Source organism: Agelaius tricolor, unplaced genomic scaffold, assembly GCF_023055355.1.
Source record: "Agelaius tricolor isolate 1412-34295 unplaced genomic scaffold, bAgeTri1.0.p SCAF_1, whole genome shotgun sequence".
In the NCBI taxonomy this organism is placed as follows: Eukaryota; Metazoa; Chordata; class Aves; order Passeriformes; family Icteridae; genus Agelaius; species Agelaius tricolor.
In genome coordinates, this window is record NW_027269261.1 from 12,538,502 (window position 1) to 12,562,124 (window position 23,623).

General features: G+C 42.7%; 2 long non-coding RNA genes across 2 annotated transcripts in view; one reads left to right on the plus strand and one right to left on the minus strand.

Moving 5' to 3' along the window:
• LOC139588190 (uncharacterized) overlaps positions 1 to 23,623 on the minus strand; it is a 43,877-nt gene that overhangs the window by 9,468 nt on the left and 10,786 nt on the right. The window contains exons 3-4 of the long non-coding RNA XR_011678574.1: positions 22,740 to 23,124; positions 18,013 to 18,081 (exon numbers count right to left, since the gene is read on the minus strand). This is a non-coding gene — a long non-coding RNA (uncharacterized lncRNA). The remainder of the gene's footprint in view (positions 1 to 18,012; positions 18,082 to 22,739; positions 23,125 to 23,623) is intronic.
• LOC139588195 (uncharacterized) lies at positions 15,628 to 22,633 on the plus strand. The gene is made up of 3 exons (XR_011678575.1): positions 15,628 to 15,934; positions 17,038 to 17,084; positions 21,993 to 22,633. It is a non-coding gene; the product is annotated as an uncharacterized lncRNA (long non-coding RNA).

Consider the following 23,623-nt stretch of genomic DNA (forward strand, 5'->3'; position numbering starts at 1 on the left):
CTAAAATTTGCTGCAGTAATCCCTGGAGAGTTTCCAGAGGTCAGCAGACAATCATGGAAGAAAGTGAAGACGTTAAAGGAAGCACAGATCTGCAGATGTGGCAGCTTCTGCCAGCCCAGGAAGAGGGAGAGGAAGCAGGAGGCAAAATCTTGAAGACATGCAGGGAATTTTTTGTCTTGAAAAAGGTTTTGTCTCTTTGTGATACTGAACTGGAGGAGGAGAAAGGGGCAGAAAAAGCCTGTTTGCTATATAAGGTGGAGAAGCTCATTCCACATTTTTGGGGTTCTCTTTCCTGATCTGTCACAGAAGGGCAGCAGCATTTCCATGTCTCCTGGTGATGCTGCTTTAGGAGCAGCCTGAAATCCTTGGAGAGGAGAAGGAAACCCGCAGTTTTTCTGAGCCATCACACATTTTGTGAACTGGCTTTTCAGGATGATTTGTGCCCCAGCAGCCTGCTCCAGAGGCTCTGTGTTTGGGAGCCATCCATGGGGAGCAGGGCCGATTGTGCCAGCACTGAGCAAACACCCGGGGAGAGCCACCCCTGCCACAAAGGACCTGCTCTCCAAACAGACACGGCAGGGGAAGAATAGCAGCAGCAGGATTAGAAATCAGCTGAAATCAGAGCCCAGAGAGACAGAAGCCTGGGGTTCTGATTTCCAGCCCAGCAATCTGCTCCTGCTCACGGCCAGCAGCCTTGGCCAGGGCGTCAATGGCACCAAAGAGAATTGCGGGTGGCTCGGTATTTTTAACTACCAGGAGCTTTACATACCCCTGAACTTGGGTGCTCCCAGGGACAGTGTCCCCTCCTGGCCCCAAGACAGCTTGGAGGGTGCTCAGATGGTGGCTGGAAGGTGACCTTCACAGCAGAAATGCCATCCAAGCAAAGGGACAGGAGGAGGGCACAGCTCTTGTGAAATCCTGCTGTTGAAACACCTTCACATCTTGCAACACCAAGCCAAAAAGCTCTTTGTCTTATGGATTTAAGACTAACCATAGGAAGAACTGTGTTTGTCTCATGTTAATCACCTAGGCAACTGAGAAAGCAGAAGTGAGCTTCCCTTTCTAGAGGGCTTTAGAATGTGCCAGTTCATTCAAATGTCTTTTTCTGGCACAGCAGAAACACGGGTGGTTCTGCTGCAAAATTGTGTTTTAAGAAGAAAAATCCTACCTACAAAAAATCTCTTCGGGTTTGTAGCTTTTCCTTTCCCACAGGTGTTGTGTGCCTGCAAGCCTGGGTAGCTATTTAATGACCCAGGATCTACATTAGAAGTACAGCCTTTTCCCTCATTTTAATTTCTCCTCCCTGGGATCCTCCCACTGGGGCAGCAAGGATATGCTGGAGACCAAGGAATGAGCTGGGAACCGCCCTCTCCTTTCCCAATCAGCAGGGAGTGGATAAAAGCCTCTCATGCTTTAAAAGGGGCTGTTAAGGATAGGAGGGCATATCCCAAAAATGAAGTCATGCCATGCAGGTGCAGACCTGAAGCTTGTGTCACACTGCTGCAACACAGCACTCAGTAAGTGAATAACCCAGCCTGCCACAGGGTCTTGCAGGATTCTAGTCCCAACTTGTATCTTTATCGTGGGCTGGGGCAGGAAAAAGGCAAAAAGGCTCTTAGCAAGGAGCAAGGGTATATTTCTCCTAGTGGTTTATTCAAATCTGAAGTTGTTTTTGTGAATAAATATTAGCATTAGCATCTGCTATTTTATGGAAACGTGTACAAAATCATAGGTTGAAAATTCTGTTGAAGTTGATCTTTTGGCAGAAAATGAGGCCTTTAAAGCAAAAAACCAAACCAAAAAAAGCAACAAAACAAAACCCCACTGACAGCTCCTATAATTCTAAAACAAAAAAAAAGGTTAATTTTAATTTGATTGTTCCTATTCTTGTCCAGATTGCTTTGCTTCTGATCGATTTTGATAGTTTTTCACAGATTTATTTCCTAAATGGAAAAAAACCATCCTTTCTGGATGGTGCTGTCCTAAAAGAAAAACATGGTTTTGTAATGTCTTTATTTACATTGTTTCAAAACATATTTTCCTTTCCCTGAAAGGAAATGTTTATGAGGTTTGGCTTTTCTCTATATATTTCCCAGGAGTTGCTGGTGCTTTGCTCTGCCTGCCTAAGCCCAACATTATCTCCAAATCTTTAGTATTATTTTATCCAGCAGGAAAAAAAAAATCTGAGTTTTCTAGCTCATCTACAGCTCCACAGAGGAGGTGTGAAGCCCTGATATTTCATTTGGGCAACATTTAGAAAACTTTCTAATGACTTTGCAAAGTTATAAATAATTATACAAAAGGTGCAAGGACTTGCAGAGACAAGCCAAGTTTATGAGGCCCAGAAACTGAGGGAATTAGAAATTTTTCCATCTGCTTGGATGAGTTTTGGTTTAAACACTAGAAAGTCAGATTCATCTGAACATACTGGATGAATGGAAAAGTTACAGAGCTGTGGACAACACGATCCATTTCACTCCACAGAGGCTGATGAATAAGGCAGAGAGAAGGAAAAAAACATGATCAGATTCTCTACCAATCTTTTTAGCAAAAGCACAAAACAAGCAAGAACAAGAAGAACTCAGCAACCTTGTGGACCCCTTTAAAAGGGATAAATTCATGGTGAGGTGAAGGAGAAGCTGTGCCAGTGCTCACAGCACCTGAAGCAGAAGAGAGCAGGGAGCACAACCTGCAGAGTACATGGAGAACATGGAAACTCTCCTACATCCAACAGGCAGCCTGCAAGGTTTGGGGTTATTTTGGGTTTGTTTTTTTTTTTTTCCCCAAGGCCATAAGCTGTAAAGGGGAAAGAACTGAAGGCCTGGGAAATTCAGGAAGTGAAAGGACCAGTTTCAATATTTCTTAAGTGTAGAATTAATAGAAAGTAGAGATACACTGCTTAACCACTAAGATGTAATTAAAAATGAAACATTGACTGCTAATTCTTGGTTATTTTCAACAACTGGAATTAGTGAATGAAATTTCTGATCACAATGCATCTGCCTTTAAATTTTAATGTTGATCATGATGCTCACAGGATAAAGCCATGGGACTGTCAGCACATGATGGCTCTAGGAAGAGATGGAATCCAATCACTTGTGTGTGGAATATTATTTTTTTTAACCTTTCAAACCAGGTAAAGAAAAATGCCATTTATTCATTAACAATGATAATTTTTTTGGGAGCCTGATACAAGCCTCAGGACCACCAACATAAAAGGAAGTTGTGAGTGCAGAGTAACTATCATCTTCAAACAGACTTGCTGAACCTGGGCCCAGAAATTATGAATAATTGGGCAGTCTTATGTGCAAAGGAAGACTGGCATTAGCAGGCAGAAAGTGTTAAAGTGGTGAAATAAAGGAAAGGGGCATTGGGATAAAAGGGAGGAATTTGGCAAGGACAGGTTCTGTGGCACTGGGATCTGGCTGCAACAAGGCAGAGGGAGGAGGGGATATCTCCTGTATAGGAAGAAAAGAAGTTAAATCTGCAGGTTACAAATGGATGTAATATGAGATAGAAGCCATATGTTGTCATTTCCAGTCCCCCTGCAAAAGACATCTTCCCTAAAATCTTGATCAAGGACTGGGGGCTGTAAATCACAGAAGAGGCAGGATGCAAAGTTCAGTAATTTCCATTTACTGACACCAGGCTAACACTGTAATTGGTAAAAAAGTGGTTTGGGGCAGTCTATTAACTTCTACTTTGCTGCTCATCATTCCCACGAGTTCACAACAGAGAAAAGGCAGTCAGATACCCAGCTGTCTATTAATAATTGATTTAATGTAATACATGAAGTGTGAGTAATCTGTTTCCTTGTTTCTCTGTTTAATATAATCCATGAATCATAGTGACCAGTAAAGAGGCTGATTGACCACTCAATGCTAAGATTTTTTTGCTAATTCCAACTATTGACTTGCATTTAAGAGAGTTAAATGGCAGCTAAATACTTTGTGGTTATTACAGGAATGCTATGGGAGAGGGAGACAATTAGTCAGTTCATTAAACAGTGTTCATTCTTGGATAAGATCTTGTAACTCTGCCTTGTGCTGCTTCCAGTAGTCCCAAGTCTGCCCAACATTAGATACTAAAATAATTGTTGTCAAACACAGACCTCTCTCTTTTTGGCCCAGTGTCTTGTCTCTCCCAAACCTAAGAAAAGGTTTAACTTGCAGAAGTCGCTTTTATCCTCACCATATTGCTACAGGTATCAATATCATGGTATCTATTTACCCCACAGTAATCACAAAAGATTTCCTATTTTCAGTACCTTTTCAAGGTGAGGAACTGCTACTCTTCCTCTTTTACTCATAGGGAAACAAGGAGCTGAGAGTGTGTCAAGAACCTGGCTTTGTTAATTGTGCTATTTCAGGCACTTCTGCTTGTGAACATATGTGTGTTTTTCACCAATGCCAAGGTTTTCACTCACTGAGTGTCACTTCCTTTGTTAGCTCCAAATGTGCAGAGGCTGAAAGGGCATCTTTACTAGTGAAAAATCTCTCAAGAACTCTTATAAATCATTCAAGCTTCTGGTTGAAAATGTTTCCTTTCACACACTTCTTAGTGCCAAATACAGGCCCATCTGGAATCATTATTAATTCTGTTGAACTGTTTAATTCCAAATGGTTCTCTTTTTTTTTTTTCTTTTTTTTTCTTAAAGAAAGACTTGATTCAGTATTTTATAACCATAATTGGAATAGCACATTAAGACTCAACAGCTCATTTTTTTATTCCAGGAAATGGCAAGCAACACATCTTGTACTCAATCAGTCACATTAATAGAGCAATGCTAAAAAATCTTGTAACATGCAGTTACCCACTAGTTTAATTCCTCTGACATATTTGTTTGCCATACAAACAGATTAGAATGAAAGCTTCTTAAACAATTTGGAGCACTTCTCTGTGTATGCTTTGTTGAGCACATCAGCCAGAGAACTGGAAGAATAGGTGCTCTGAAATGGCTGAGCAAAGTGCAGAGCATGTTCCTCCAGAAACAAACTCACATCAAGGCAGTTATTTCTGGTTTATCATCAGGACTCAAAAATTAAAATCAGTTTGCAAGCAAAGTCCCATTCACATTTCAAAGAGAAAAGCACCAAAAAAAAAAAAAAGGCACTGGTTTTGTGCAAACCTGCTTATTTAACCTGTTTTTGCATCAAACATTGCCTCTGGGATTTGAATGCACATGTTGAAGGGAAGGGAACTGTGAAATCTTGGTGTCATTTGTGTCAGCAGCACAATTCCTGATGACAAACACTCAGGACAGCTGGGAAGTTCTCTGCACAGTTCTCCACATGCAGCTGATGTGGGAGACTCTCGGGCTGCACGTTTGGCTCCTGACTTGCTCTGAAGAGCGCTCACAGATCTCCAGAGCTCCGTGGGGGCTGCTCAGTGCAGGCAGGCAGGCTGCAAACACACAGCCAGGCACTGTGGCTGCCCACTGCAGGGCACAGCTTGCATCCCCCACAAGCTGGGGATGAAAGCTCAGGAAGGTTTTCATCCCTGGAAGCTGGTGATTAATGTTCGGCTACAGAGAGCCGTAGGTATGGAACCAGTCAGGGCTTAGAGCAATGCAATTAGAAATTCATAGCCAGACTGTCATGACACAAATTAGCCTCAGCACTCATTTTCTTTGGCAAAACTCCCATTCTTTGGATGCCTTTCTGGTGAAATTTACTGTGACATGAAAGATATCCAAAATACAGATAAAAGGAGTAGTTTTCCAAGTGCAAAATCCACTAGAAGTGTTCGCTATAAACTCCCCATAAAATAAGCTGGAAGGCAGCTTTCATGTCTGGTCCATACTCCTGCTCAAAATAGGGTCAGCTTTGAAGTGAGCTGGGGGTACTCAGGGCCTTATCCAGATAGGTTTTGAGTATATCCAAGAATGGAAAGCTTACAACATCTCTGAGCACTTATTCTAGCACTAGATCTTCTTTACCATGAAGTTTTTCTCCTTATATCCAACTGGGATCCACCTTGCTGGGGTTCACTGCCCCTTGCCTTTCACAGTGCACCCCCAAGAGGAGTCTGGCTCCATTTTGTCTATAATCATTTATTAAGTAGTTACAGGGAGAAATTAGACACTCCCTGAGCCATCTCTTCTCCAGATGAACCACCAGCTTTCTCAGCCTGTCCTTGTACTCCTTGTGCCCCAGCAACCTGAGCATCTTGGTGCTTTTTGCTGAACTTGACCCAGCACAGAATCATACAATGGTTTGAGTTGGAAGGGACCTTAAAGATCACATCATTCCAATCCCCCCATGGGCAGGGTCATCTTCCATTAGATCAGGTTGCCCAAAGCATCACCCAGCCTGGCCTAGAACACTTCCAGGGATGGGGCAGCCACAATGGCTCTGGGAAACCTGTGCCAGTGCCTCACCACTAAACTTGTTGTCCACCAGGACGCCTGGGTCCTGCCCTGAAAGCTGCTTTCTAGCAAGCCCTGCCTGTGCTGTTGCAGGACATTGTTCCTTACTGGGTGCAGGATTTTGCCTTTATTGGACTTTGTGAAGTTTCTCTCAACCCATTTCTCCAGCCAGTTGTCATCCCTCTTCAATGTCCTGGCCTTCAGTGCATCCACTCTTCCACCAGTTTTGGGTCATCAGTGAACTTGGAGAGGTTCCATTCCACTCCAAGTCCAGCTTTAATGAAGACATTGGATAACATCAGACCCTGCAGTGAATCCTGAGGAGCACCACCAGTAACCAGTCACTTCTTTCACTCTGATCTGCTGCATGGAATACCTGGAGCCCTGTGGTTCAGTCAATTTTCCACTCATCTTACCCTCCTGATCAGTGCTGGAATCCAAAATGCAAGGAACTCTCAGAACTTTGGGCCTGCAAGCCAAAGCTTAGAATTAAACACAGGATTTGATCTGAGACCTTGGAAAAGGCTTCCAAACTTATGTGCTAGAAACAAGAATGTGGGTTTATAGTTTAAAGCAGAGACATGTTAAGCTAAGTAGAGGAAAGTTTAGAGTTTTAGAGTACAGTACTCTGGGTTTGTGTGTCATAACATGATTGGATAAGAAAGTTTACACTGTAGCATGAGTCCATAAGACAAAATATTTAAGGATTGGGTCAAAACCATAAATATCCTTGTTGGCAGTGTTTTATTGGTTAATAAATCCTTAAAAAATCTTGTAACTACAGGTTTTGTGGCTTTCTGAGCCATGTGGTGAAGCTGTGAGCCAAACTCACCCTTCCTGCCTATGTAGAAGATAGTAAAAATAAATCACATCATCTAAAGCAACTCAGAGGTCCTGTCTCTAACTCATCCAAAATTCCTTCACAAATCCCTACTCTCAGTCCCCTTGTCTCCAGCTCAGCACCCAGGACACTGCAGGAGGCTGTCAAAAGCCTGGTTGAAGTTCAGGTAAACACCACCCACTGCTCCCCTGTGCCTGCTGAGATGGCCATGGCCCTCTGCCACTGCCCCTTTCAGTGCCCATTGGCATCACTGCCCACAGTGTTGTCCCCAGGTTTTGTCACAGACACCATGTGAAAGGATTCTAATGCCATTGTGGTCTCCTGGTACAGCTGATACAGCCACAAGGACTTGATTGAATACCAATGCCAAGAGACAGCAGCAAAGTAAATTTTGTTTGGAAATACTGCTGCAAAATCATCACATCCATAGAGAAGGGTTTGATGTATTAGTAATCAACGTCTCTGGAATATTCCTGTAATTGTTATGGTTCCTTAGGCATAAGGAAACAATTTTCTGGATTTGGATCACTGTGTTAGTTAGTCTGACAAGCCCAAAATAAAGTAAATTTTCACACATCAATCATTAGCATATTTGCCTAAGAAACAGTGTGCAGAATTCATGCAAAATCAACAGCTTATTCAAGTAAATACATATTCATAATTATTCTATGTGAAATATTGCTTTCTGAGTTTATTCAGTGAATGCTAACTACATTCCTAACAAATATACAAAAATAACAGTTCCCCTGTTACTATGGAGAGGGAGAGGAGAAGGTATTGTGCTGGAGGACTAATTGTAAAATTTGTAAGGGTAAGAACAAGACAGTGTGGTTCCCTCAGATACAGTAATAATAATTCAGCAGCCCAAGGTTTTACATTCAGGGGTTTGGAGGGAGCTGCTGAGTTGGTCTAGAGATGTACCAAAGGGTTGTTTCATGGGAGGGACATTTTCCATCACTCTGAGGTACAAGAAGGGAAGGTGTAATCCTCAGCTGAAGGGAAACAAACACAGGAACAGGTTTGCCATGAGCATCTGAAAAAAATGCATCACGAACAGGTTTGCATCACAAACCCGTGCTGCATCTGAAATTGCTCCGAGCTCGCCGGACACAGCCACCCCTCTGAGAACCCATCCCCGCGACATCTCCTGCAGCCCAGCCGGCACAGCCAAGCCAGGATACATTATATCCCTGCAGGAATCACCGTGCTCATGTGTGCACCCGCGGCCACTCGGTTGCGATCCCCCATCTCCACAATGGCATTTGCTGGGAGCGAGCAGAGCGCTGCGCTCCGCCCCTGCGCTGCACCGGCAGGAGCCAGCATTCCCTGTTCCAGCAGTGCCATGGCTGTGGGAAAGCCGGGCTGCAGTGCCATTGCTCGGAGAGGCAGGAGGAGGCACCCTGCAATATGGAGCAGTGAAACACAGGATTTGGTGTGAGACCTTGGGAAAGGTTGGCTTTTTCCGAGCACCGCCGGGGAGGCAGCGCGGCGCTGCCCGGTGTCACTGCAGCCAGGCACAGACAGGGCTCAGCGCTGCACCAAAGGAGCGACGGGCATGCTGCATTTACTGCAAACACCTTGTAAATTTACTAACTTACACCCTTTTGCCAAAGATTGCTAAGCACTCTGCCCAGATTCCTGACGTGCAGGTTCCCAGAGCCAGTGTGTGGCAGTTTTCCATATGGCAGAGGGGCTTTTTCATCCCTAACAGGGCGCTGCACTCATTATTATGCAGCAGATTTTTTTTTTGTTGTTTCTCTGTACACCAGGCCTGGGATCTTACAAGGAAGTGATTATACTTGCCTAAATAGAGATTCTGGTGACAAGATAATTTACAACGCTCTGTTGCATAATCATTGAGGCAAGGTCAGGGAAACCATTGATGTAGCACAGGCAGGGCAGCTGTAAATAAACCCCACATCAGGAAAGGGGCTACAGTCAGTGAGAACAGACGGACAAGAAAGGACAGAGAAGAAAGAACCTCCAGCTCTCTCACCATGGTAAATTTTTACTCCCCTCCCTTATCTCCACAGATCCCATGGTTGGCTAATTAAAGAAGGAGGTGTAACTATCAATCTAACCTCACTTGTTCTCAAATTTACCATAATTTCTACACTTGAGAGGCTGGTGAAATGAAACAGCACTACTAGAATTTCCCATTCATCAGCAGGAAGCAGAACAACTCTGGGAATTGGGCTAAAAATAATTAAGAAGCAGGATCAGGTGCTGTGCACATGCTGTACATGGGCATGCAAGCACACAAGCATTTACTGGAGGTACAAGCAGTAGCACAGGGGGAGATGAGCACCACCAGTAATTTTATCTTAACATATGAATGCTTGCAGATGTACTCACAGCATACTTATTAGAGCAGCAAAAACGCCCAAGAAAACTGCCATCAAATTATGCCACAAACAAAATGAGCTTTTTAAGCAGATAAAACCACCAGCAGTACCTCAGGAGACACTAGGGAGCTGCTGGGGTGGCCACAGCATGCAGGGTGCTCAGCACATGGCCCTTACCCCAGCACACTGTGGGCACAGAGAAGGTACACCCCCTTTGAGCAGGAAAGTTGATATATTCTGGAAGCATCCATATTATTTCACATGCTTTGCTGTGTTTTTGTGAGCTTTTCAGAAAGGGCTGGGAGTGGCTTTTGCCCCTTCTCCATACAGGCAGGCTGGGAGGGAGGTGCTGCTGGGGCCTTGCTCTGCTCAGCACAGGGAGGGTGCAGCTGGCCCAGGAGCTCCTCCAAAAGAGAGACTGATCAGACACACAGATACCCTGGATCACCAAAGCTGTTCTTCAAAATCCACTTTGATTTCAAAGGGATAGCTGACAAGGAAGATAGCTGACCTGAGAGGCAGGACTAGGATGGAGGATTTAACTAAATAAATGGCTTTTACCTGAGGAATCAGCCGTCCAGCAGAATGATTTTTGAGAAAGATTCCCCAGCTTTACTACCAGTCAGCCTAAACAGACAGTTGCTAGCCATGTTACAGGAAAAGCCTTTATCTAGTTTGCAGCTCCTCCAAGAAGGGCATAAGGGATGGTGATGGGCCAAATCCTCAAGCCAGTGTAAATCACTGCTATTTGTCTGCCTCTGCTGGAAGCCCACTCTATTTCAGTTAGGAGCTAACACACAGCAACTTAACATCCATTTATGTTGATATTTGCACTTTGCAGGGTTTGGTAGATTGCGTGGCTGGCACGTGTCTGGCTGAATGTCACTTGCAAAAGCTAGGGGATGTCCCTTGCAAAAGCTAGGGGATGTCACTTGCAAAAGCTAGGGGATGTCCCTTCCAAAAGCTAGGGGATGTCCCTTGCAAAAGCTAGGGGATGTCCCTTCCAAAAGCTAGGGGATGTCACTTCCAAAAGCTAGGGGACCTACTGGAAACTGCCATTAAGAGTGACTAGCTGACCACATGTTGCACCTCTCCAGTAAAGCCTCCCCACCTCAAGCACCTCCTTGTGATTAATCTTTCAACTAGACAGTACACATGACTGTCTTCAAAAACTCAATTTCTAAGGACAGGATGCATTAATGAGCAGAGGAAAATGTGGACAAATTAGTACCTTCAAGCACTGCAAGACACAGGGAAAGGACACATGGATAGAGTGGCTGGGTCCCTTCAGAGACCACAGCAGTGGCTGTGGTGCCTCCTGGCAGCATTCCTGCATCCAGCCCTGTAATCCAGACTCCATGCCAATCACTCCAGAGCATTATTAAGATGCATGGCATCTTGGAGCAATTCAAATCAAAGCTTCTTTCCTGCACATTGGAGTGGGATAGGTACCAAAGGTGGATGTAAAAAAGTGAGAAAGCAGAAATGATGGGGGCTTGTATCACACAAGCTTAATAATAAGCTAAAATAAAAAAAAAAAAAGTGTGCATTATTGCCTTAGACACATTATCTCATCTTGCACTACCAGACAACTTTAACTAAGAGTATCTGGCAGAATTCAAGATTATTTTGCAAAGACTTTTCAATCTCCTTCACCAGATCCCTCTCAGTAAGACCTGATGGAGAGGGAGTTGGAATACATCATATTAGAATGAATATAAATGGTAATGATCACGCTCCTCCACAACACTTGCACTTTAAGGAATCACTTAATTAACCCTGAATTGAACAGGCTTGCCAGTCAGGAATGGAGCAGTTCAATTGATAAGAGCTTCCTGACCCCTCCTTCTCAAGGGCAAGATTCAGTAACCCTTATTTATGTTAAACATTAGCTTACCCTGTGAGGAACCTCCAGAAATCAATAGGAATTGCACTACATGAGTAAGACTGGCAGAGTCTGATACCAATTATAAACTCAGATTGGCCCTCAGCTGGGTATTTCTGTCTGCTCTTTTCTTTTTTATTTTTTTCTTTCCATATTCCTCCTCCCCCATGTCTGCACCCAAGAAAATACAGAACGTTCCCTCTTATAAAAGGCACTTGAATGGCTGCTTCTCCTCTTTCTCTTTAATCCAAAAAGTATGACTATTTCTTGTTAAATGAAGGTAATGTTTGACAAAACTTGGCAGGTTTAAGTGTATTTCTAAACCTGGAAGGAGCTCAGCCTTTTTGACAAAATGGAAGCCACAATTTGTGACTTTTAAATGTGAAATGGTTTATTTCTTTTTGAAGGAAAAAGTCTAGCTGAAACCACTAGAGAAAGCATTAAGGGAAGCAATCTGGACTTTTTAAAAAAAAAAGATATATAAGAGCTACACTTTTTTCTTTTACCAAAGCATGTGAGAGAAGAGGTGGATAGAAACAAGGAGACATATTTTCTATTTGCAGATCCTTTCCCCCAAATTTTCCCAGAAGCAGAACAGGCTGTAGCTGGGTAGAGGAACTGAAAGCCTGAAGACACTGTTAAAGAGAAAAATACCCATGTGATGTAAAAGCGAGGTGGGAGAGAAAAATCCTCCAGCCTTTTATTTTGAGTCAGCTCAAAGTTAAATTACATCTTGCTGCACAGGGAAACCACATCTCCTGAGAGCTGCAGCCTGGGTTTCTGTGTCTCCTCTCTGGTCTGGCCTCCCACACTGGACTCCTTCTCCCAAAATGTCACTGCCACACACCACCTACAGCAATCTCCTTGACTCAGCCAAGGCAGAACAGCCTGTTTTGCTGTTGGAGCAACCATTGGGAATGGGGAGACTGGAGGATGGCAGGGGAGCAATTCAGCCTTTAATCTTCTAGCTCAACAGGCTGAAGGACAGTAAGCTCAGGCTGGGCAGCCCTAAACACAAGACTTTTTTTTACATGGCCTGATAAAAGAGTTGTTAGTGCTCATGTGGCAGAAACTGCATTTTTGATCAAAAACATTATTTTAATGGGAAATTTAGAAGCGGATCTATTCTTACTGGAAAAGGAATAGCAAAAAGCCCCAGTGGGATCTCAGGAATGAAATCATGCAGAAATCATCCTTCCAATACTGATGTGCAGGCACAATAGATGCTGGTATTTTCTTCTTCTGAATGGCTGTTGCTCATGCTGCCTTTTCCCAAGCCCAGTGACAGATTGTGCTGGAATTAGATGGGAGACATTGCTACCTTGGAGCTGTGTGTCTGGGACTTTACAGCACTGACTAGCTTTAAGTCTCTATTTTCCCCCAGTTTAGTAGGTACTTTTCTGCATGAATTAGATGCTTCCAGATTTTTGGAGCTTGTTTTTCACATCAGACAGTGTCTGATTGCCTGAAACTATTGGATACCTAGCAAGCTGGGGAAAGAAAAAAAAAAAAAAAAGCTGTGTCTGGCTCTGGTATTGTTTTCTGCTCATGTCCTAAAGCCATGTCAGGTTGAAATAAGGTACACAGCATCTCTCCCATCCTCCTTCATTGGCAGCATCCCAGTTTCTGTGGAAAATAAAACCTGGAGCGTGCACTGACAGGGAATTGCAGCATGGTCAAATAGGTTTCTGCTAGAGAAGAGTGGGGCAGCAAGTCTGCAGGCTCCTCCCTGGCTGCAGAGACACAGCCAGCAAGCCAGGAGCTCCTTATTTGCTCTGTAGACACAGACAAGAAGATTTACTGCTTACTGTAGCATTGCCTCTGGGGCTGGAATTGGATTTCTCCCCAAACTGTTACTTCCTTTCAAGCTCCTCTTCTCTGCAGAAAATTTTAGAAGGAAATGCCACTGGATTACACAGCTGCTGTCTGCCTGGGCTTTAAATGTGCCAATTTGCATCAGTCTGTAGGCAGTGCTGAGAACAGGCTGGAAGTGACTGCAGCCTTCCTATGTTACTAGGGGCATCTTACTTGCAAATCTGAAACAATTGAAGGGAAAAGGTGAAGTAGGACTAGGAACAGCCAGCTCTGACATACTACAAAAACCCTGAATTCTTCTTTTCTTCTGAGAAAAGCATGTGTGAAACACAGCACTCTTGAGGGATGCCCTACAAGACATCAGGATGAAGCCTCAGTAACTGATGGAAGCAAAATGAAGTACAAAATGTCCCCATGAAGTAAAAATGTGTAACTAATCATGCTGGGACTGACAATTGTTGAGAACAAACCTGTCACTAAATACATTGAAAAAATTTTAAAGATAAATTGTAACAGTATCAGTGCACTATGAGAAAGCTGATTCCTATTGTTTTGCAGAAACAAATGAATAGGATAAGAGCCCAAGTGCAGAAAAGCTGGCCAGAAGTGAAGTGCTAAAGCTTTGCAATTACCTTTTCTGTTAACAGATAAGCAGGGACATTGCCATGGGAAGCATCCCCATGTAGCATCACTACAAAGCCTTCAAATGTTACCTTTAAATGTGCAAGCGGGTTTCCATCTCTTAGAGAGACCTGCTCTGTTGCTGTTCAGTGCTTGGGTTATGCAAGGACTTTGTACCTTGGCAGGCTCAGGAGAAGAGGAGGCAATGTGAACAGCCTGGAATCTGGCTGCCTGCCTTGCTTCTCACTGAAGTAATTCTGCTGTTAGGAGCTGTCACTTAGGAACCAGACAGAGATGTTGGGCTGGGACTCCTACATGAAGGAACTGCCTCAGATGTTGGCTGTACATCCTCAATTCAGGACTGGGATGTATGTGTGAGTCAAGTGACTCAAATTTAGAACTCCCTCAGACTTCTTCTATGCCCAAAGGAAGGCATAAGCATCTGCTACTGATGCACAAGACACCCAGATGTTAGAAGAAAACTTCAACTTACTGTCACCTGCCCCTCTTTGTAGGAGAGACTTTTAAAGGGTAAAACACAGGAAAAAAACCCTGCATGTGCTCAGTGCTTCCCCAGAGGAGGGTAAATAAACCCTTTAGGCTTTGTTGAACCAAGAAAGGATAAAAATATTTAGTAATCACCATTCTAGGGGTACCAACCTTTGCTGAATGGTAACATTATTTCAAGACATTTCTAAATATTTATATCAACACTGTCATGACTGCAATAGGAGCTACTTGAGTGCCTCTCTCCTCAATGGTACGTGCTCCAGTTCAGCTGGCACGTTTGAGGAGCTGTGTTCAGTATCTTGGGTGAAGAAGCACTTAAAAAGTCATTAACTAGTAAATTAACATCCCTGTTTTCAAAGGGATGTGTGAGAGGAAGAAAAAGGCAAACTCTCGAGTTAGCACTTAAAAACATAAGTGAAATCATACAGAATTTTTTAAAGAAACTAACTTGGACAGCTGCTGTTATGATTATCTTATGAGATTCATTAAAGCCCTGTTTGACATTCAAATAAGTTCTTGTTTCTGGTGGTAAGAAAGAAGGAGGGTATGTACTTTAAAGAAATTACAGGATTTAGAAATGAAGATGAAAGATTCAGAACTACCTTGTAGTTACTTTCTGCTCCCTCTGCCCTCTTATAAACTGGAAATATTATGACAAGAGGCACAGTGACCTCTGATGTACTGCACAGGAAGAAATGAGAAAGTTAATAGGGGAAGCACCAAATTAGACACCTGAAAGAACAGGATTAAAAGATGAATAAGAATATTATATCACTTGTCAGCATGGCATTACAGAGTCCAACTTCATCTTTTTTTCAGCTTTCATTAAGGAAATGAGTAGATAGGGCTGTTTCTTTCCCAGCCCTGCACAGCCTAGTGAAAAGGCAGGATACATTCACTCAGCAGTTGCATTCCAACAATGTGCAAGGCCTAAAAATTATTCCATGATGTTCCTATGGATTTGCACTGCACCTCTCTCCCCCCATCCTAACTGGGCACAAGTGCTCCATGCAGCTCATTCTGTGAGCGGGACTGAGCTGCTCACAGGCACAGATGCTCCTGGTGCTCCCTTTATTAAACCCATAAAGCAGAGGGATTTGTATCATCTCCCTCTCTGGCTCTGCCCCACTCACCCATCCCATGACAGCTCAGAAGATCAGCTACAAGTTTCCACTACAGCTTTAGAGCAACTAAAAAATGTGGGTGCATTCTGCTCCTCATTTCTTCTCCAGCAGCACCCAGGCTTCAGGTGTGCATCTGCCTGAAGCAAAACCAGAACTTAATACTTCCTTGTAAGTATTAAAGATGTCATTAGCCACCCAGGCTTATTCCTCTTGGACTCCCATTTGTTCCTGAATATCTACCAGCCATATACCAGAGTATTTCTTTCCATATGTGGTCTGTAGGAGGTAATGATCAAATACTATGATGATGATCAAGATGCTCTAAAAATATACAAAATCTAATCTAGTTTAGATTTGACTAAAATAAACATGGACAAGGATATGTTGGGAGATGATCCTTTTACTTGGAGCTTTCACCTTAGTGTGGTAAGAACCAGATTTTTTTCTTTCCTGGTGTATTATAAATCTTGTGTTTTTCCCTAGGCAAAAAGATGTCTTGAGAACAGAGTAAGTGGGTGAAAAATATAAGAATTGGCAGACTGAAGTGTCATGGATGATGTTCTGCTTTTTATCAGCTTATTATATTTGATTTTGTGCTGGTTGTAAGCCTGGGAAAAACACATTTTATAAATTTTAAAAAATCAGAAAAAACCTAGCTATTGCAATATATCTTCACCTGTTATATGCATGCAAAATCTTCTTAGAAATGGATTCTCACATTCTGAGTGGCTTCTAAGAAGTGGATTTTGACCTTTACAAGAAATTTTAGTTACAGAGAAGTTTGGAAGTGACACACATTAAAGATTAAGATGTTCAGATATTGTAGTAGCTGGGCTGACTGGCTCAATATCAGAAACCAGTAGGGTTTTCCTCTTTCTTTTCAGCTTGTACAGGTTTGTATTGCTTGGCAACTTGCATTAGAATTTAGCTGAAAATAAAGCTCAGTCAAAAACCACCCTTATCAGAGTGAATTCCAAATGGTTTGGAAGATTATTTGGTATTCAAGTACCTCCATTCCCACAAGCACTCCTTCCTAGAAACAAGAGACTGAGTTTTAAGTTAATTAAACATGAGACAAGATTCTAATTGGTTTGATTTTCTTTCAGAAGCCTTGATGTGCCCTTCACAATTTCTGGCACATGCCCCTAAGTAAGCAATATGTCACATCCCTGTTGCCATGCTGCATCTGTGGGACTGAACAAGCAAAGCCTTTCAGTTACAAAGGGATGTTCAGCCCGGGCCACTGAATTCCAGTTCTACCTGTGTGATCCCACTTGATTTACCAAAGGCTGCTTCCTTAGATATCTGCTTAACCTGTCTGAAGTGACTCACTGAAATATTCTTAGCATTTGCCTTAGGAAAAAAAATGAAAAGAAGAAGCAGAAGAGTGGAAGGAAAATAAAGAGAGAAAAGGGAAAATAACTGTTCTGTGGTAATCTCTCAGAGCTTTATTTCATCTTTCATCTTGTCACTGTAAACCTCTCAAGTATTTAATTACTCATTTTTTTCTGGTTTTGTTATTTTTATAGGGGCTGTGCAGATTGATCTGGAGGATTTCTATTTTGGATGCCATTAAGTAAGTATTATCTGTTCATTCTGACAGCTGATCTCTGACAAGAAATCTGCTGTTATCATTCCTCTGTCTTTTTCCTGGGTTCAGATGGAAATATTTCACTTGAAATATTCTCACTACAAACATAAGAATTTTTCTTTACACCTGACATTATCTCATGTATACTGGCTTTCTAAGAAAAAAAAATCCCAGGGTCTTTTTTAACATCTTTCTTACACTTTATTGCACTTCAATAAAGATGAAATGTTTATCTGGGACACATCCATGCAACAGGAGAGTGCAGTTACAAGGCTGCAGCAAGGATGTTAAATGCCCACAGACGTGTCATGTCATGAAGATTGATTTAGTTTGGTTAAGGCATTTGATGCTTCCTTTTTATGTGGGGATGTTCCTAAAAGAGTGCCCTGTACTTTGGGAACACCCTTATGTGCTATGTAATCTGAATTAATCCTCTCCTTTATCACAACCTCTAATTTACCTTTCCATACTTTCTATTTCTTCTGCTGAAAGTTTCACTGGAAGAAAGAATCACAGTAAACCTTGTTTCTTTACTTCTTATCAAGGCCACTGTCTCTCTTGGAATCAAAATGCCATAGTGGAAATCTTCAACTCCTTTTATTTTAGATTCAAGAATATCTTTTAGATTCAAAAATGTGGGCATCCACATGTATTTATCCAAAGATACAACCCCTTTCCCCATTAAAGCATATTTCTTCATCTTCTGCAATGACACCAGGAAATTGTACCCTGCCCCTCACATCCTCCTGGGCTCCTCCCCTGCTTCCAGCTGCAATTTGCAATTCCAGGGGCTCCAGAGCAGCCCCATTCCATGCAGTCACCCTCCTCCCCATCTCCAGCCCCGTGCAACAAGCCCTCCCCACCAGGTCCCTGCTCACTGAAGGGTCACGTCCCTCCCAGGACATTTTGATACCTCAAGCTTCATCTTTGTCTGTCAGGGAAGACTTCAAAGCACTGCTGGGGTCAGGGTTCAGATCCTTCTCTGGAAAAACAAAAGAAGGTTCTAACTGTAGCTTATGAGGAATGATGCAAAGCAACTGATTGCATTTTGTCAAGGAGAATGAACTAAGCCCGGGCTACCCAATAAACAAATCAGTTAAAACAATTTGCAAGTCATATTAACTCCACATTGTTTTAGGGGATATCCTGAAGGACTCTAGAGAGAGACATTTACAGAGGTATTGTACATACCAGGAGACAAAGCACTGACTGAAATACTAAAAGACTACCAATGAAATCTAAGCAGTTTCATACTGGAGGGAATTTTCTTCCTTTTCTTGAAATGCAGAAATTTCAAAGTGCTAAAGTGCAAGCAAAGACAACGGGAGTAGAATAGCATAAATCACTCTTTCAGGAATTCCAGACACAATCTATCATGCAAGTAGGTACCCATACTAAACTGCAGAAAAGAAAAATGTTGCAGAAAAGGAAGGGAAACACATAAAACTAAATGCTAGCCATATACACTTGTCCATTGTTGAGTTATAATTTCTTCACCAGAAAAAAAAAATATTAATCTATAACCAATCTTGAAAATAGGAGGAGAGCTGACCAAGTTTCCAGTTAACAGCCAGACCACCCAATTGTCCCTTGAGCCTGTATGAGATTGAGCAAAGGGAGTATAAAATATCCTGAAGGATGCTGAGATGTTTCAGGGGGTGTTTACCACTTAGCAGAATGGAAAGCAGCACAGGCAAAAAGCAGAATGGAAAGCAGCACAGGTTGGTGACACAAGCTGGACCTGAGACAGCTGGAAAGAAAGGTTGGTTTGAGTAAATTTCTCAATGATCCTTCTGATGCCATATACTTAGAAAAAAACAAGTAAAGACAACCTGAGTTCCTTGGACAAAATCCCCTTGCCTTAAAGCCAATTTGCTCTAATGACATTAAATCTTGTTTTGAAACTGATGAGGTTATACAGGGTAAGGGCAGAAACTGGATCTCTATCCAGGGAGATGCTTACAGCTCTCCAGAGGATGATCAGTAATAACACAAGTGCAGTTCTTACTTGCTAAACCTGACATCAGTAATGGCAAGCTATTCCCCTTCCCACACTCTATTGCAGCTCCTTGTTTTTGTGTTACTGATAACAGCTGCTCTGGGTGCAGCAGCCTGGAGATGTTCAGCCCCATGGTGCTGAGGGCTTCACACACACCCAATAAATGGAATTTGCAGCCTCCCCCTGCCCAGGAGCTCAACTTCAACAGGACAAAGCAACCAAATGGCATCAGGAGACCAGAGCAAGATGGGAAGGGAATCAGCCAAAGGTCTCCTCTTAGTGTCAGGAGGACAAGCAAAGCCAGGCTGTGCTGGCTGCAGTCTCTGGAGCCCCTGGCTGATCTGCACTGGTGCCACTTTCCCAGAGAGCTGACTCTGACCAGGCTGGCTCTTCCAAAACAGAACTCACACAAATCCCCAGATTTCTTGCCAATTACTTGCATTTTGTGATGCAGATGTTCCTTTGCCCCTCACAGCTGAGTTAGGTTACTCAAACAAGCTGATTGATTATTTTTCCACGCTGATACTTGGTAAACCACTGCTGAGCCATCTGGGCCCATGGTGCCACTGAGCAGGACAGCTTTGGCTCTGTCTCTGATCCATGCATCCTCTGCTCTCTCCTGTTGTTAGCTGGTCATTGACACAGGCAAACCACTGCTGCTCCCAGCTCCAGCCTGAAGGCAGCAAATGCCCAGCAAGAGATCCAAAAGCATTTTGATACGAGGAGCTACAGCCTGAACATCAGCCTCTGTTGGAAGGAAGGGTCAGCAAAGCACTTTCCAAGACTGATTAAAAGCTCTGCTCAGCTGCAGGAGGGTGGGAAATGGCAGCCAGGCTGACAGCTGGCACATCCTCACTGCAGAGGGATGGGGAGGTGGAGGTTTCTGTCAAGGGTAGGAACACAAATCCTTCTTGATACCAGGAGTCGTAAAATCTGTAACAGTGAATTAGGAGAGAACAAACAGGTTTTGTGCCTTTTTTTAATCCCTTTGAGAGAATTTCAGCTGTTTGTTGTGCATAAAATACACAGACATAAACTTGAAAACTTGAACACCCTGGAAAAACTTAAAATAAATATATTTCAGGGAACTGAAGTGCTACAACATTTGAAATCCACCTCTCCTCTCCCCCTTCCCCTCCCCCCCCCCCCCAAAAAAATACCAACACAGAAAAATAATGAAATTTTAAGAGGAGTCAATAATATTTCTTTGGGGATTTTTTTGGCATACTCCACTCACGTTTTCCAACTTCTCAACTGCAGATGCCAGAACTTATTTTTTTTTTCTAGAAAGTGGTATTTGAACATTACTAAATTATAGCTGAAGTGGGAACCGACACAACGCTAAATAAGAACACCAACAGGCACAAATGCCAATGCTGGTGATGCAAAAAACCACTAAGCCATTTCATCTGACTGAACAGCAGAAGAAACAAAAGCCTTGGAATTGCTAACAAGTTAAATCACAAATTGTAGGGTTTGCTATTAAGTATGATATACCACAAGAAACTTTATCACAAACTATTAGAGCTGGCATTAATTTGTGCTTGGCTTCCACTGCATAAAGCCCAAGTGCACCCCTGAGAGGGGAAATCCTTGTGCCTGTGGAAAATAACTGTGAACTTTGCCCTGTGGCAAGTTTGTAAGAGGCTGACACAGGAAAAAAGAAGTGAGTGGAAAGGATCTGACTGGAAACACAATAGCAGACTTAAAAGGCTCTGATAAATGAAAAGTCATTCCGAGATTAGGGTCTCATTCAAAAAAATAACAAAGACATTTTCTGGTATGTGGCTGAAAATAGATTCCATATGAAAATGCTCAGTAGAGCTTATCAATACTCTCCATTCTCAGCAGTCTCTGAATAAATGCAGCAATTTTAAAAACTAAAATGGCATTTTCAAAACATTCTGTAATTTAGACTCAGAAGCTACACAACTAATGTCTTCATTTTTCCAAACCAATAATGCAGTTTTAAAGATTTTGATCTTACAATTCCTTCACACTTTTTTCCCCTTCCATCTGCCTGATCTTGTCCTCACTTCTTGTAAAAACACTACCAGCCAGAAAAAAAGAAAACAACTTTCCTTGCCTGAAAACTGAACCAGCTTAGAGTTAGTTGATTCAAATGTTTAAGAAGCTTTGTGGAAAATTTAGAGAAAGCACTGAGAAATATTTATCATTTTCATACCATCTCTAGTATTCAATGAATCTTTAAATCTCCTTTTGCAGGGCATATGTAATATTCCAAACTCTGTAATGGACTGTTATGGACAGAATTTTTTTTCTTTTCTGTTAAAAATCAAAATAAAACCAAAAAAAACTAAATCCAAAAAATCCAAAAAACCAAACTGATGGAATTTTTAAAGCAAAATGAAAGCAAATTTTGCTTTGCATCTGGAGCAAGTAGATGGCTCCTACCACCAAGCTAGCTGAGAATGGGAATTGTATTTGAAAATCCTATGAAGCAGAGAGGCATCATTCTGAAGAAATTTGTTTTCAAGATTTTACCATAAAATTAAAAATGCTTTCTGGAAAATCAGATGATAAAAGAACTCTTACTAGTGCTGCAATTCATCTTCCTGTTTTGTTTCAACTAACTAGACCGGATAGCAACTTTCTTATTTTTCTACACTTGTGATAACTCAGTGCAGATTGATAGCATAAGTAAAATCTGAGATTCCATTTTTGTATGGGTTTAGGAATAGATTTAGAATAATCTATTGCTGAAGCTGTGTAACAATAACTTCTTTCTAGCAACATTTAAAAGAATTTCTAAAGCAAATTAAAGTTTTGCTCAGGTTGTAGAGTCAGTAAAGTAGGCAAATTAAGTTCTTTTTCTCAGGCTGTCGAACATTTGTTCATGGTGAAGCATGTACTAATCATTCATTTACCAGCAGGAGCACACCAGGAGGAAATTATTCTGTTGATACCCTAGATATTCGAGCAGCACAGAGCTGGGCAGGGGCTCGGCGCTGCCACGTTTCTCACGGAGCACACGCACCTGGGCAGCAGAGCCGCGCAGCAAATGGCACACAGGCGATGATGCCCCGCTCCTGCAACCTCCGCCAAGGAAACAACACCCAGGCTCCCCGCAGCGATTTCGCTCTAGAAATTTAGAATTTGCTGCTGCCCAGCTCTGTGACCGCCACGCTCCCTTCCCAAAACCAAGGGAGCCGCTGCCAGCGCCACCTGGTGCCGGGCGCCGCGGGAATTGTCCCCGCGGAGCGACACCAGCACCCGCCCGGCGGCTGCTCCTCCTTGGGGATGTCTCGATTCCACCGAACAGCGTTCCAGGTTTGCGTTGGGAGCATTGGGTTTTGGTCAAACGCATCCTCTGTGCTTGCAGCCGGGCAGGTCTGCGGTTTGAAGGCAAGAACACCCCCAACACAATTATAAACACAGTCAAAACCTCCTTCTTAATCAGCCTAATCCCAATAACAATCTACATCCACTCCAGAACAGAAAGCCTCACCTCCTTCTGAGAATGAAAATTCATTATAAACTTCAAAATCCCCATCAGCCTAAAAATAGACTTCTACTTCCTTACCTTCTTCCCCGTTGCGCTGTTCGTATCCTGATCTATCCTACAATTTGCAACATGATATATCGCCTCAGAGCCCTACATTACAAAATTTTTCACCTACCTGCCATACTCATCCTAATCATTGCCAACAACCTATTTGTCCTATTCATTGGCTGAGAGGGAGTTGGAACCATGTCCTACCTACTAATCAGCTGATTAGTAGGAAGGACACCTAAACTAAACACCTTCGGAGTTTGCGCTTCTGTTAAACGCGCGGTGTAGGAATCTGGGAATCCAAACCTCCAAAAAGTCAACTCTGCGGCCATGACTCAAGTGAATATCATGAGGCATCTGTGGGACTGCTTCCAGAAGTGGGAAAAGCAGCATATGTCTCCAAAAGTGCTTAGAGCAGTGCAATTCTGCCAATTCTATCGTGCATCTCCTAGCTGCTGGTTGAGGACGCAGCTTTGGGAGTCAAGTGCTTCCATCTGAATCTGAATTCTAACCTAGAAAGAAAAACAAACATTTAACTCTGTCAGATAAAAAAAGCTTGGGGAGGTATGAGACATGTGAACCCCCGAAACTAGATATCACCACGAGTAATAAAGCAGTATATTTTTAAATTTTTGTGAATAATGCCGAGAGACCGTGGGCACGGGTGCCTGGAGATGACAAAACTGAACAAACTCTGGACCTTGCTCTTGGATGCAGCAGCTCAGTACATCAGCCTGCCAGGAGAGACCACAACCACCTCCAAACTCCCTAGGCTTGCACTTCACCTTCTGCCTTGCTGAACAACCCTGTGCAAGAGGCTGCAAAACAGTTCTGAATCACTTGGGGAGGAAGGGGAAGAAGAGGGGATACAGACAAATCCTACTTATTTTCGCAGAGCAAATGTGGCAACAGTGGGTAATTACAATTGTATTAATTTACATAAATGGTAACTACAATGTACCTCTGTCACCAGAAAAATAGCCTAAATGCAGATACAGCCACAAAAACACC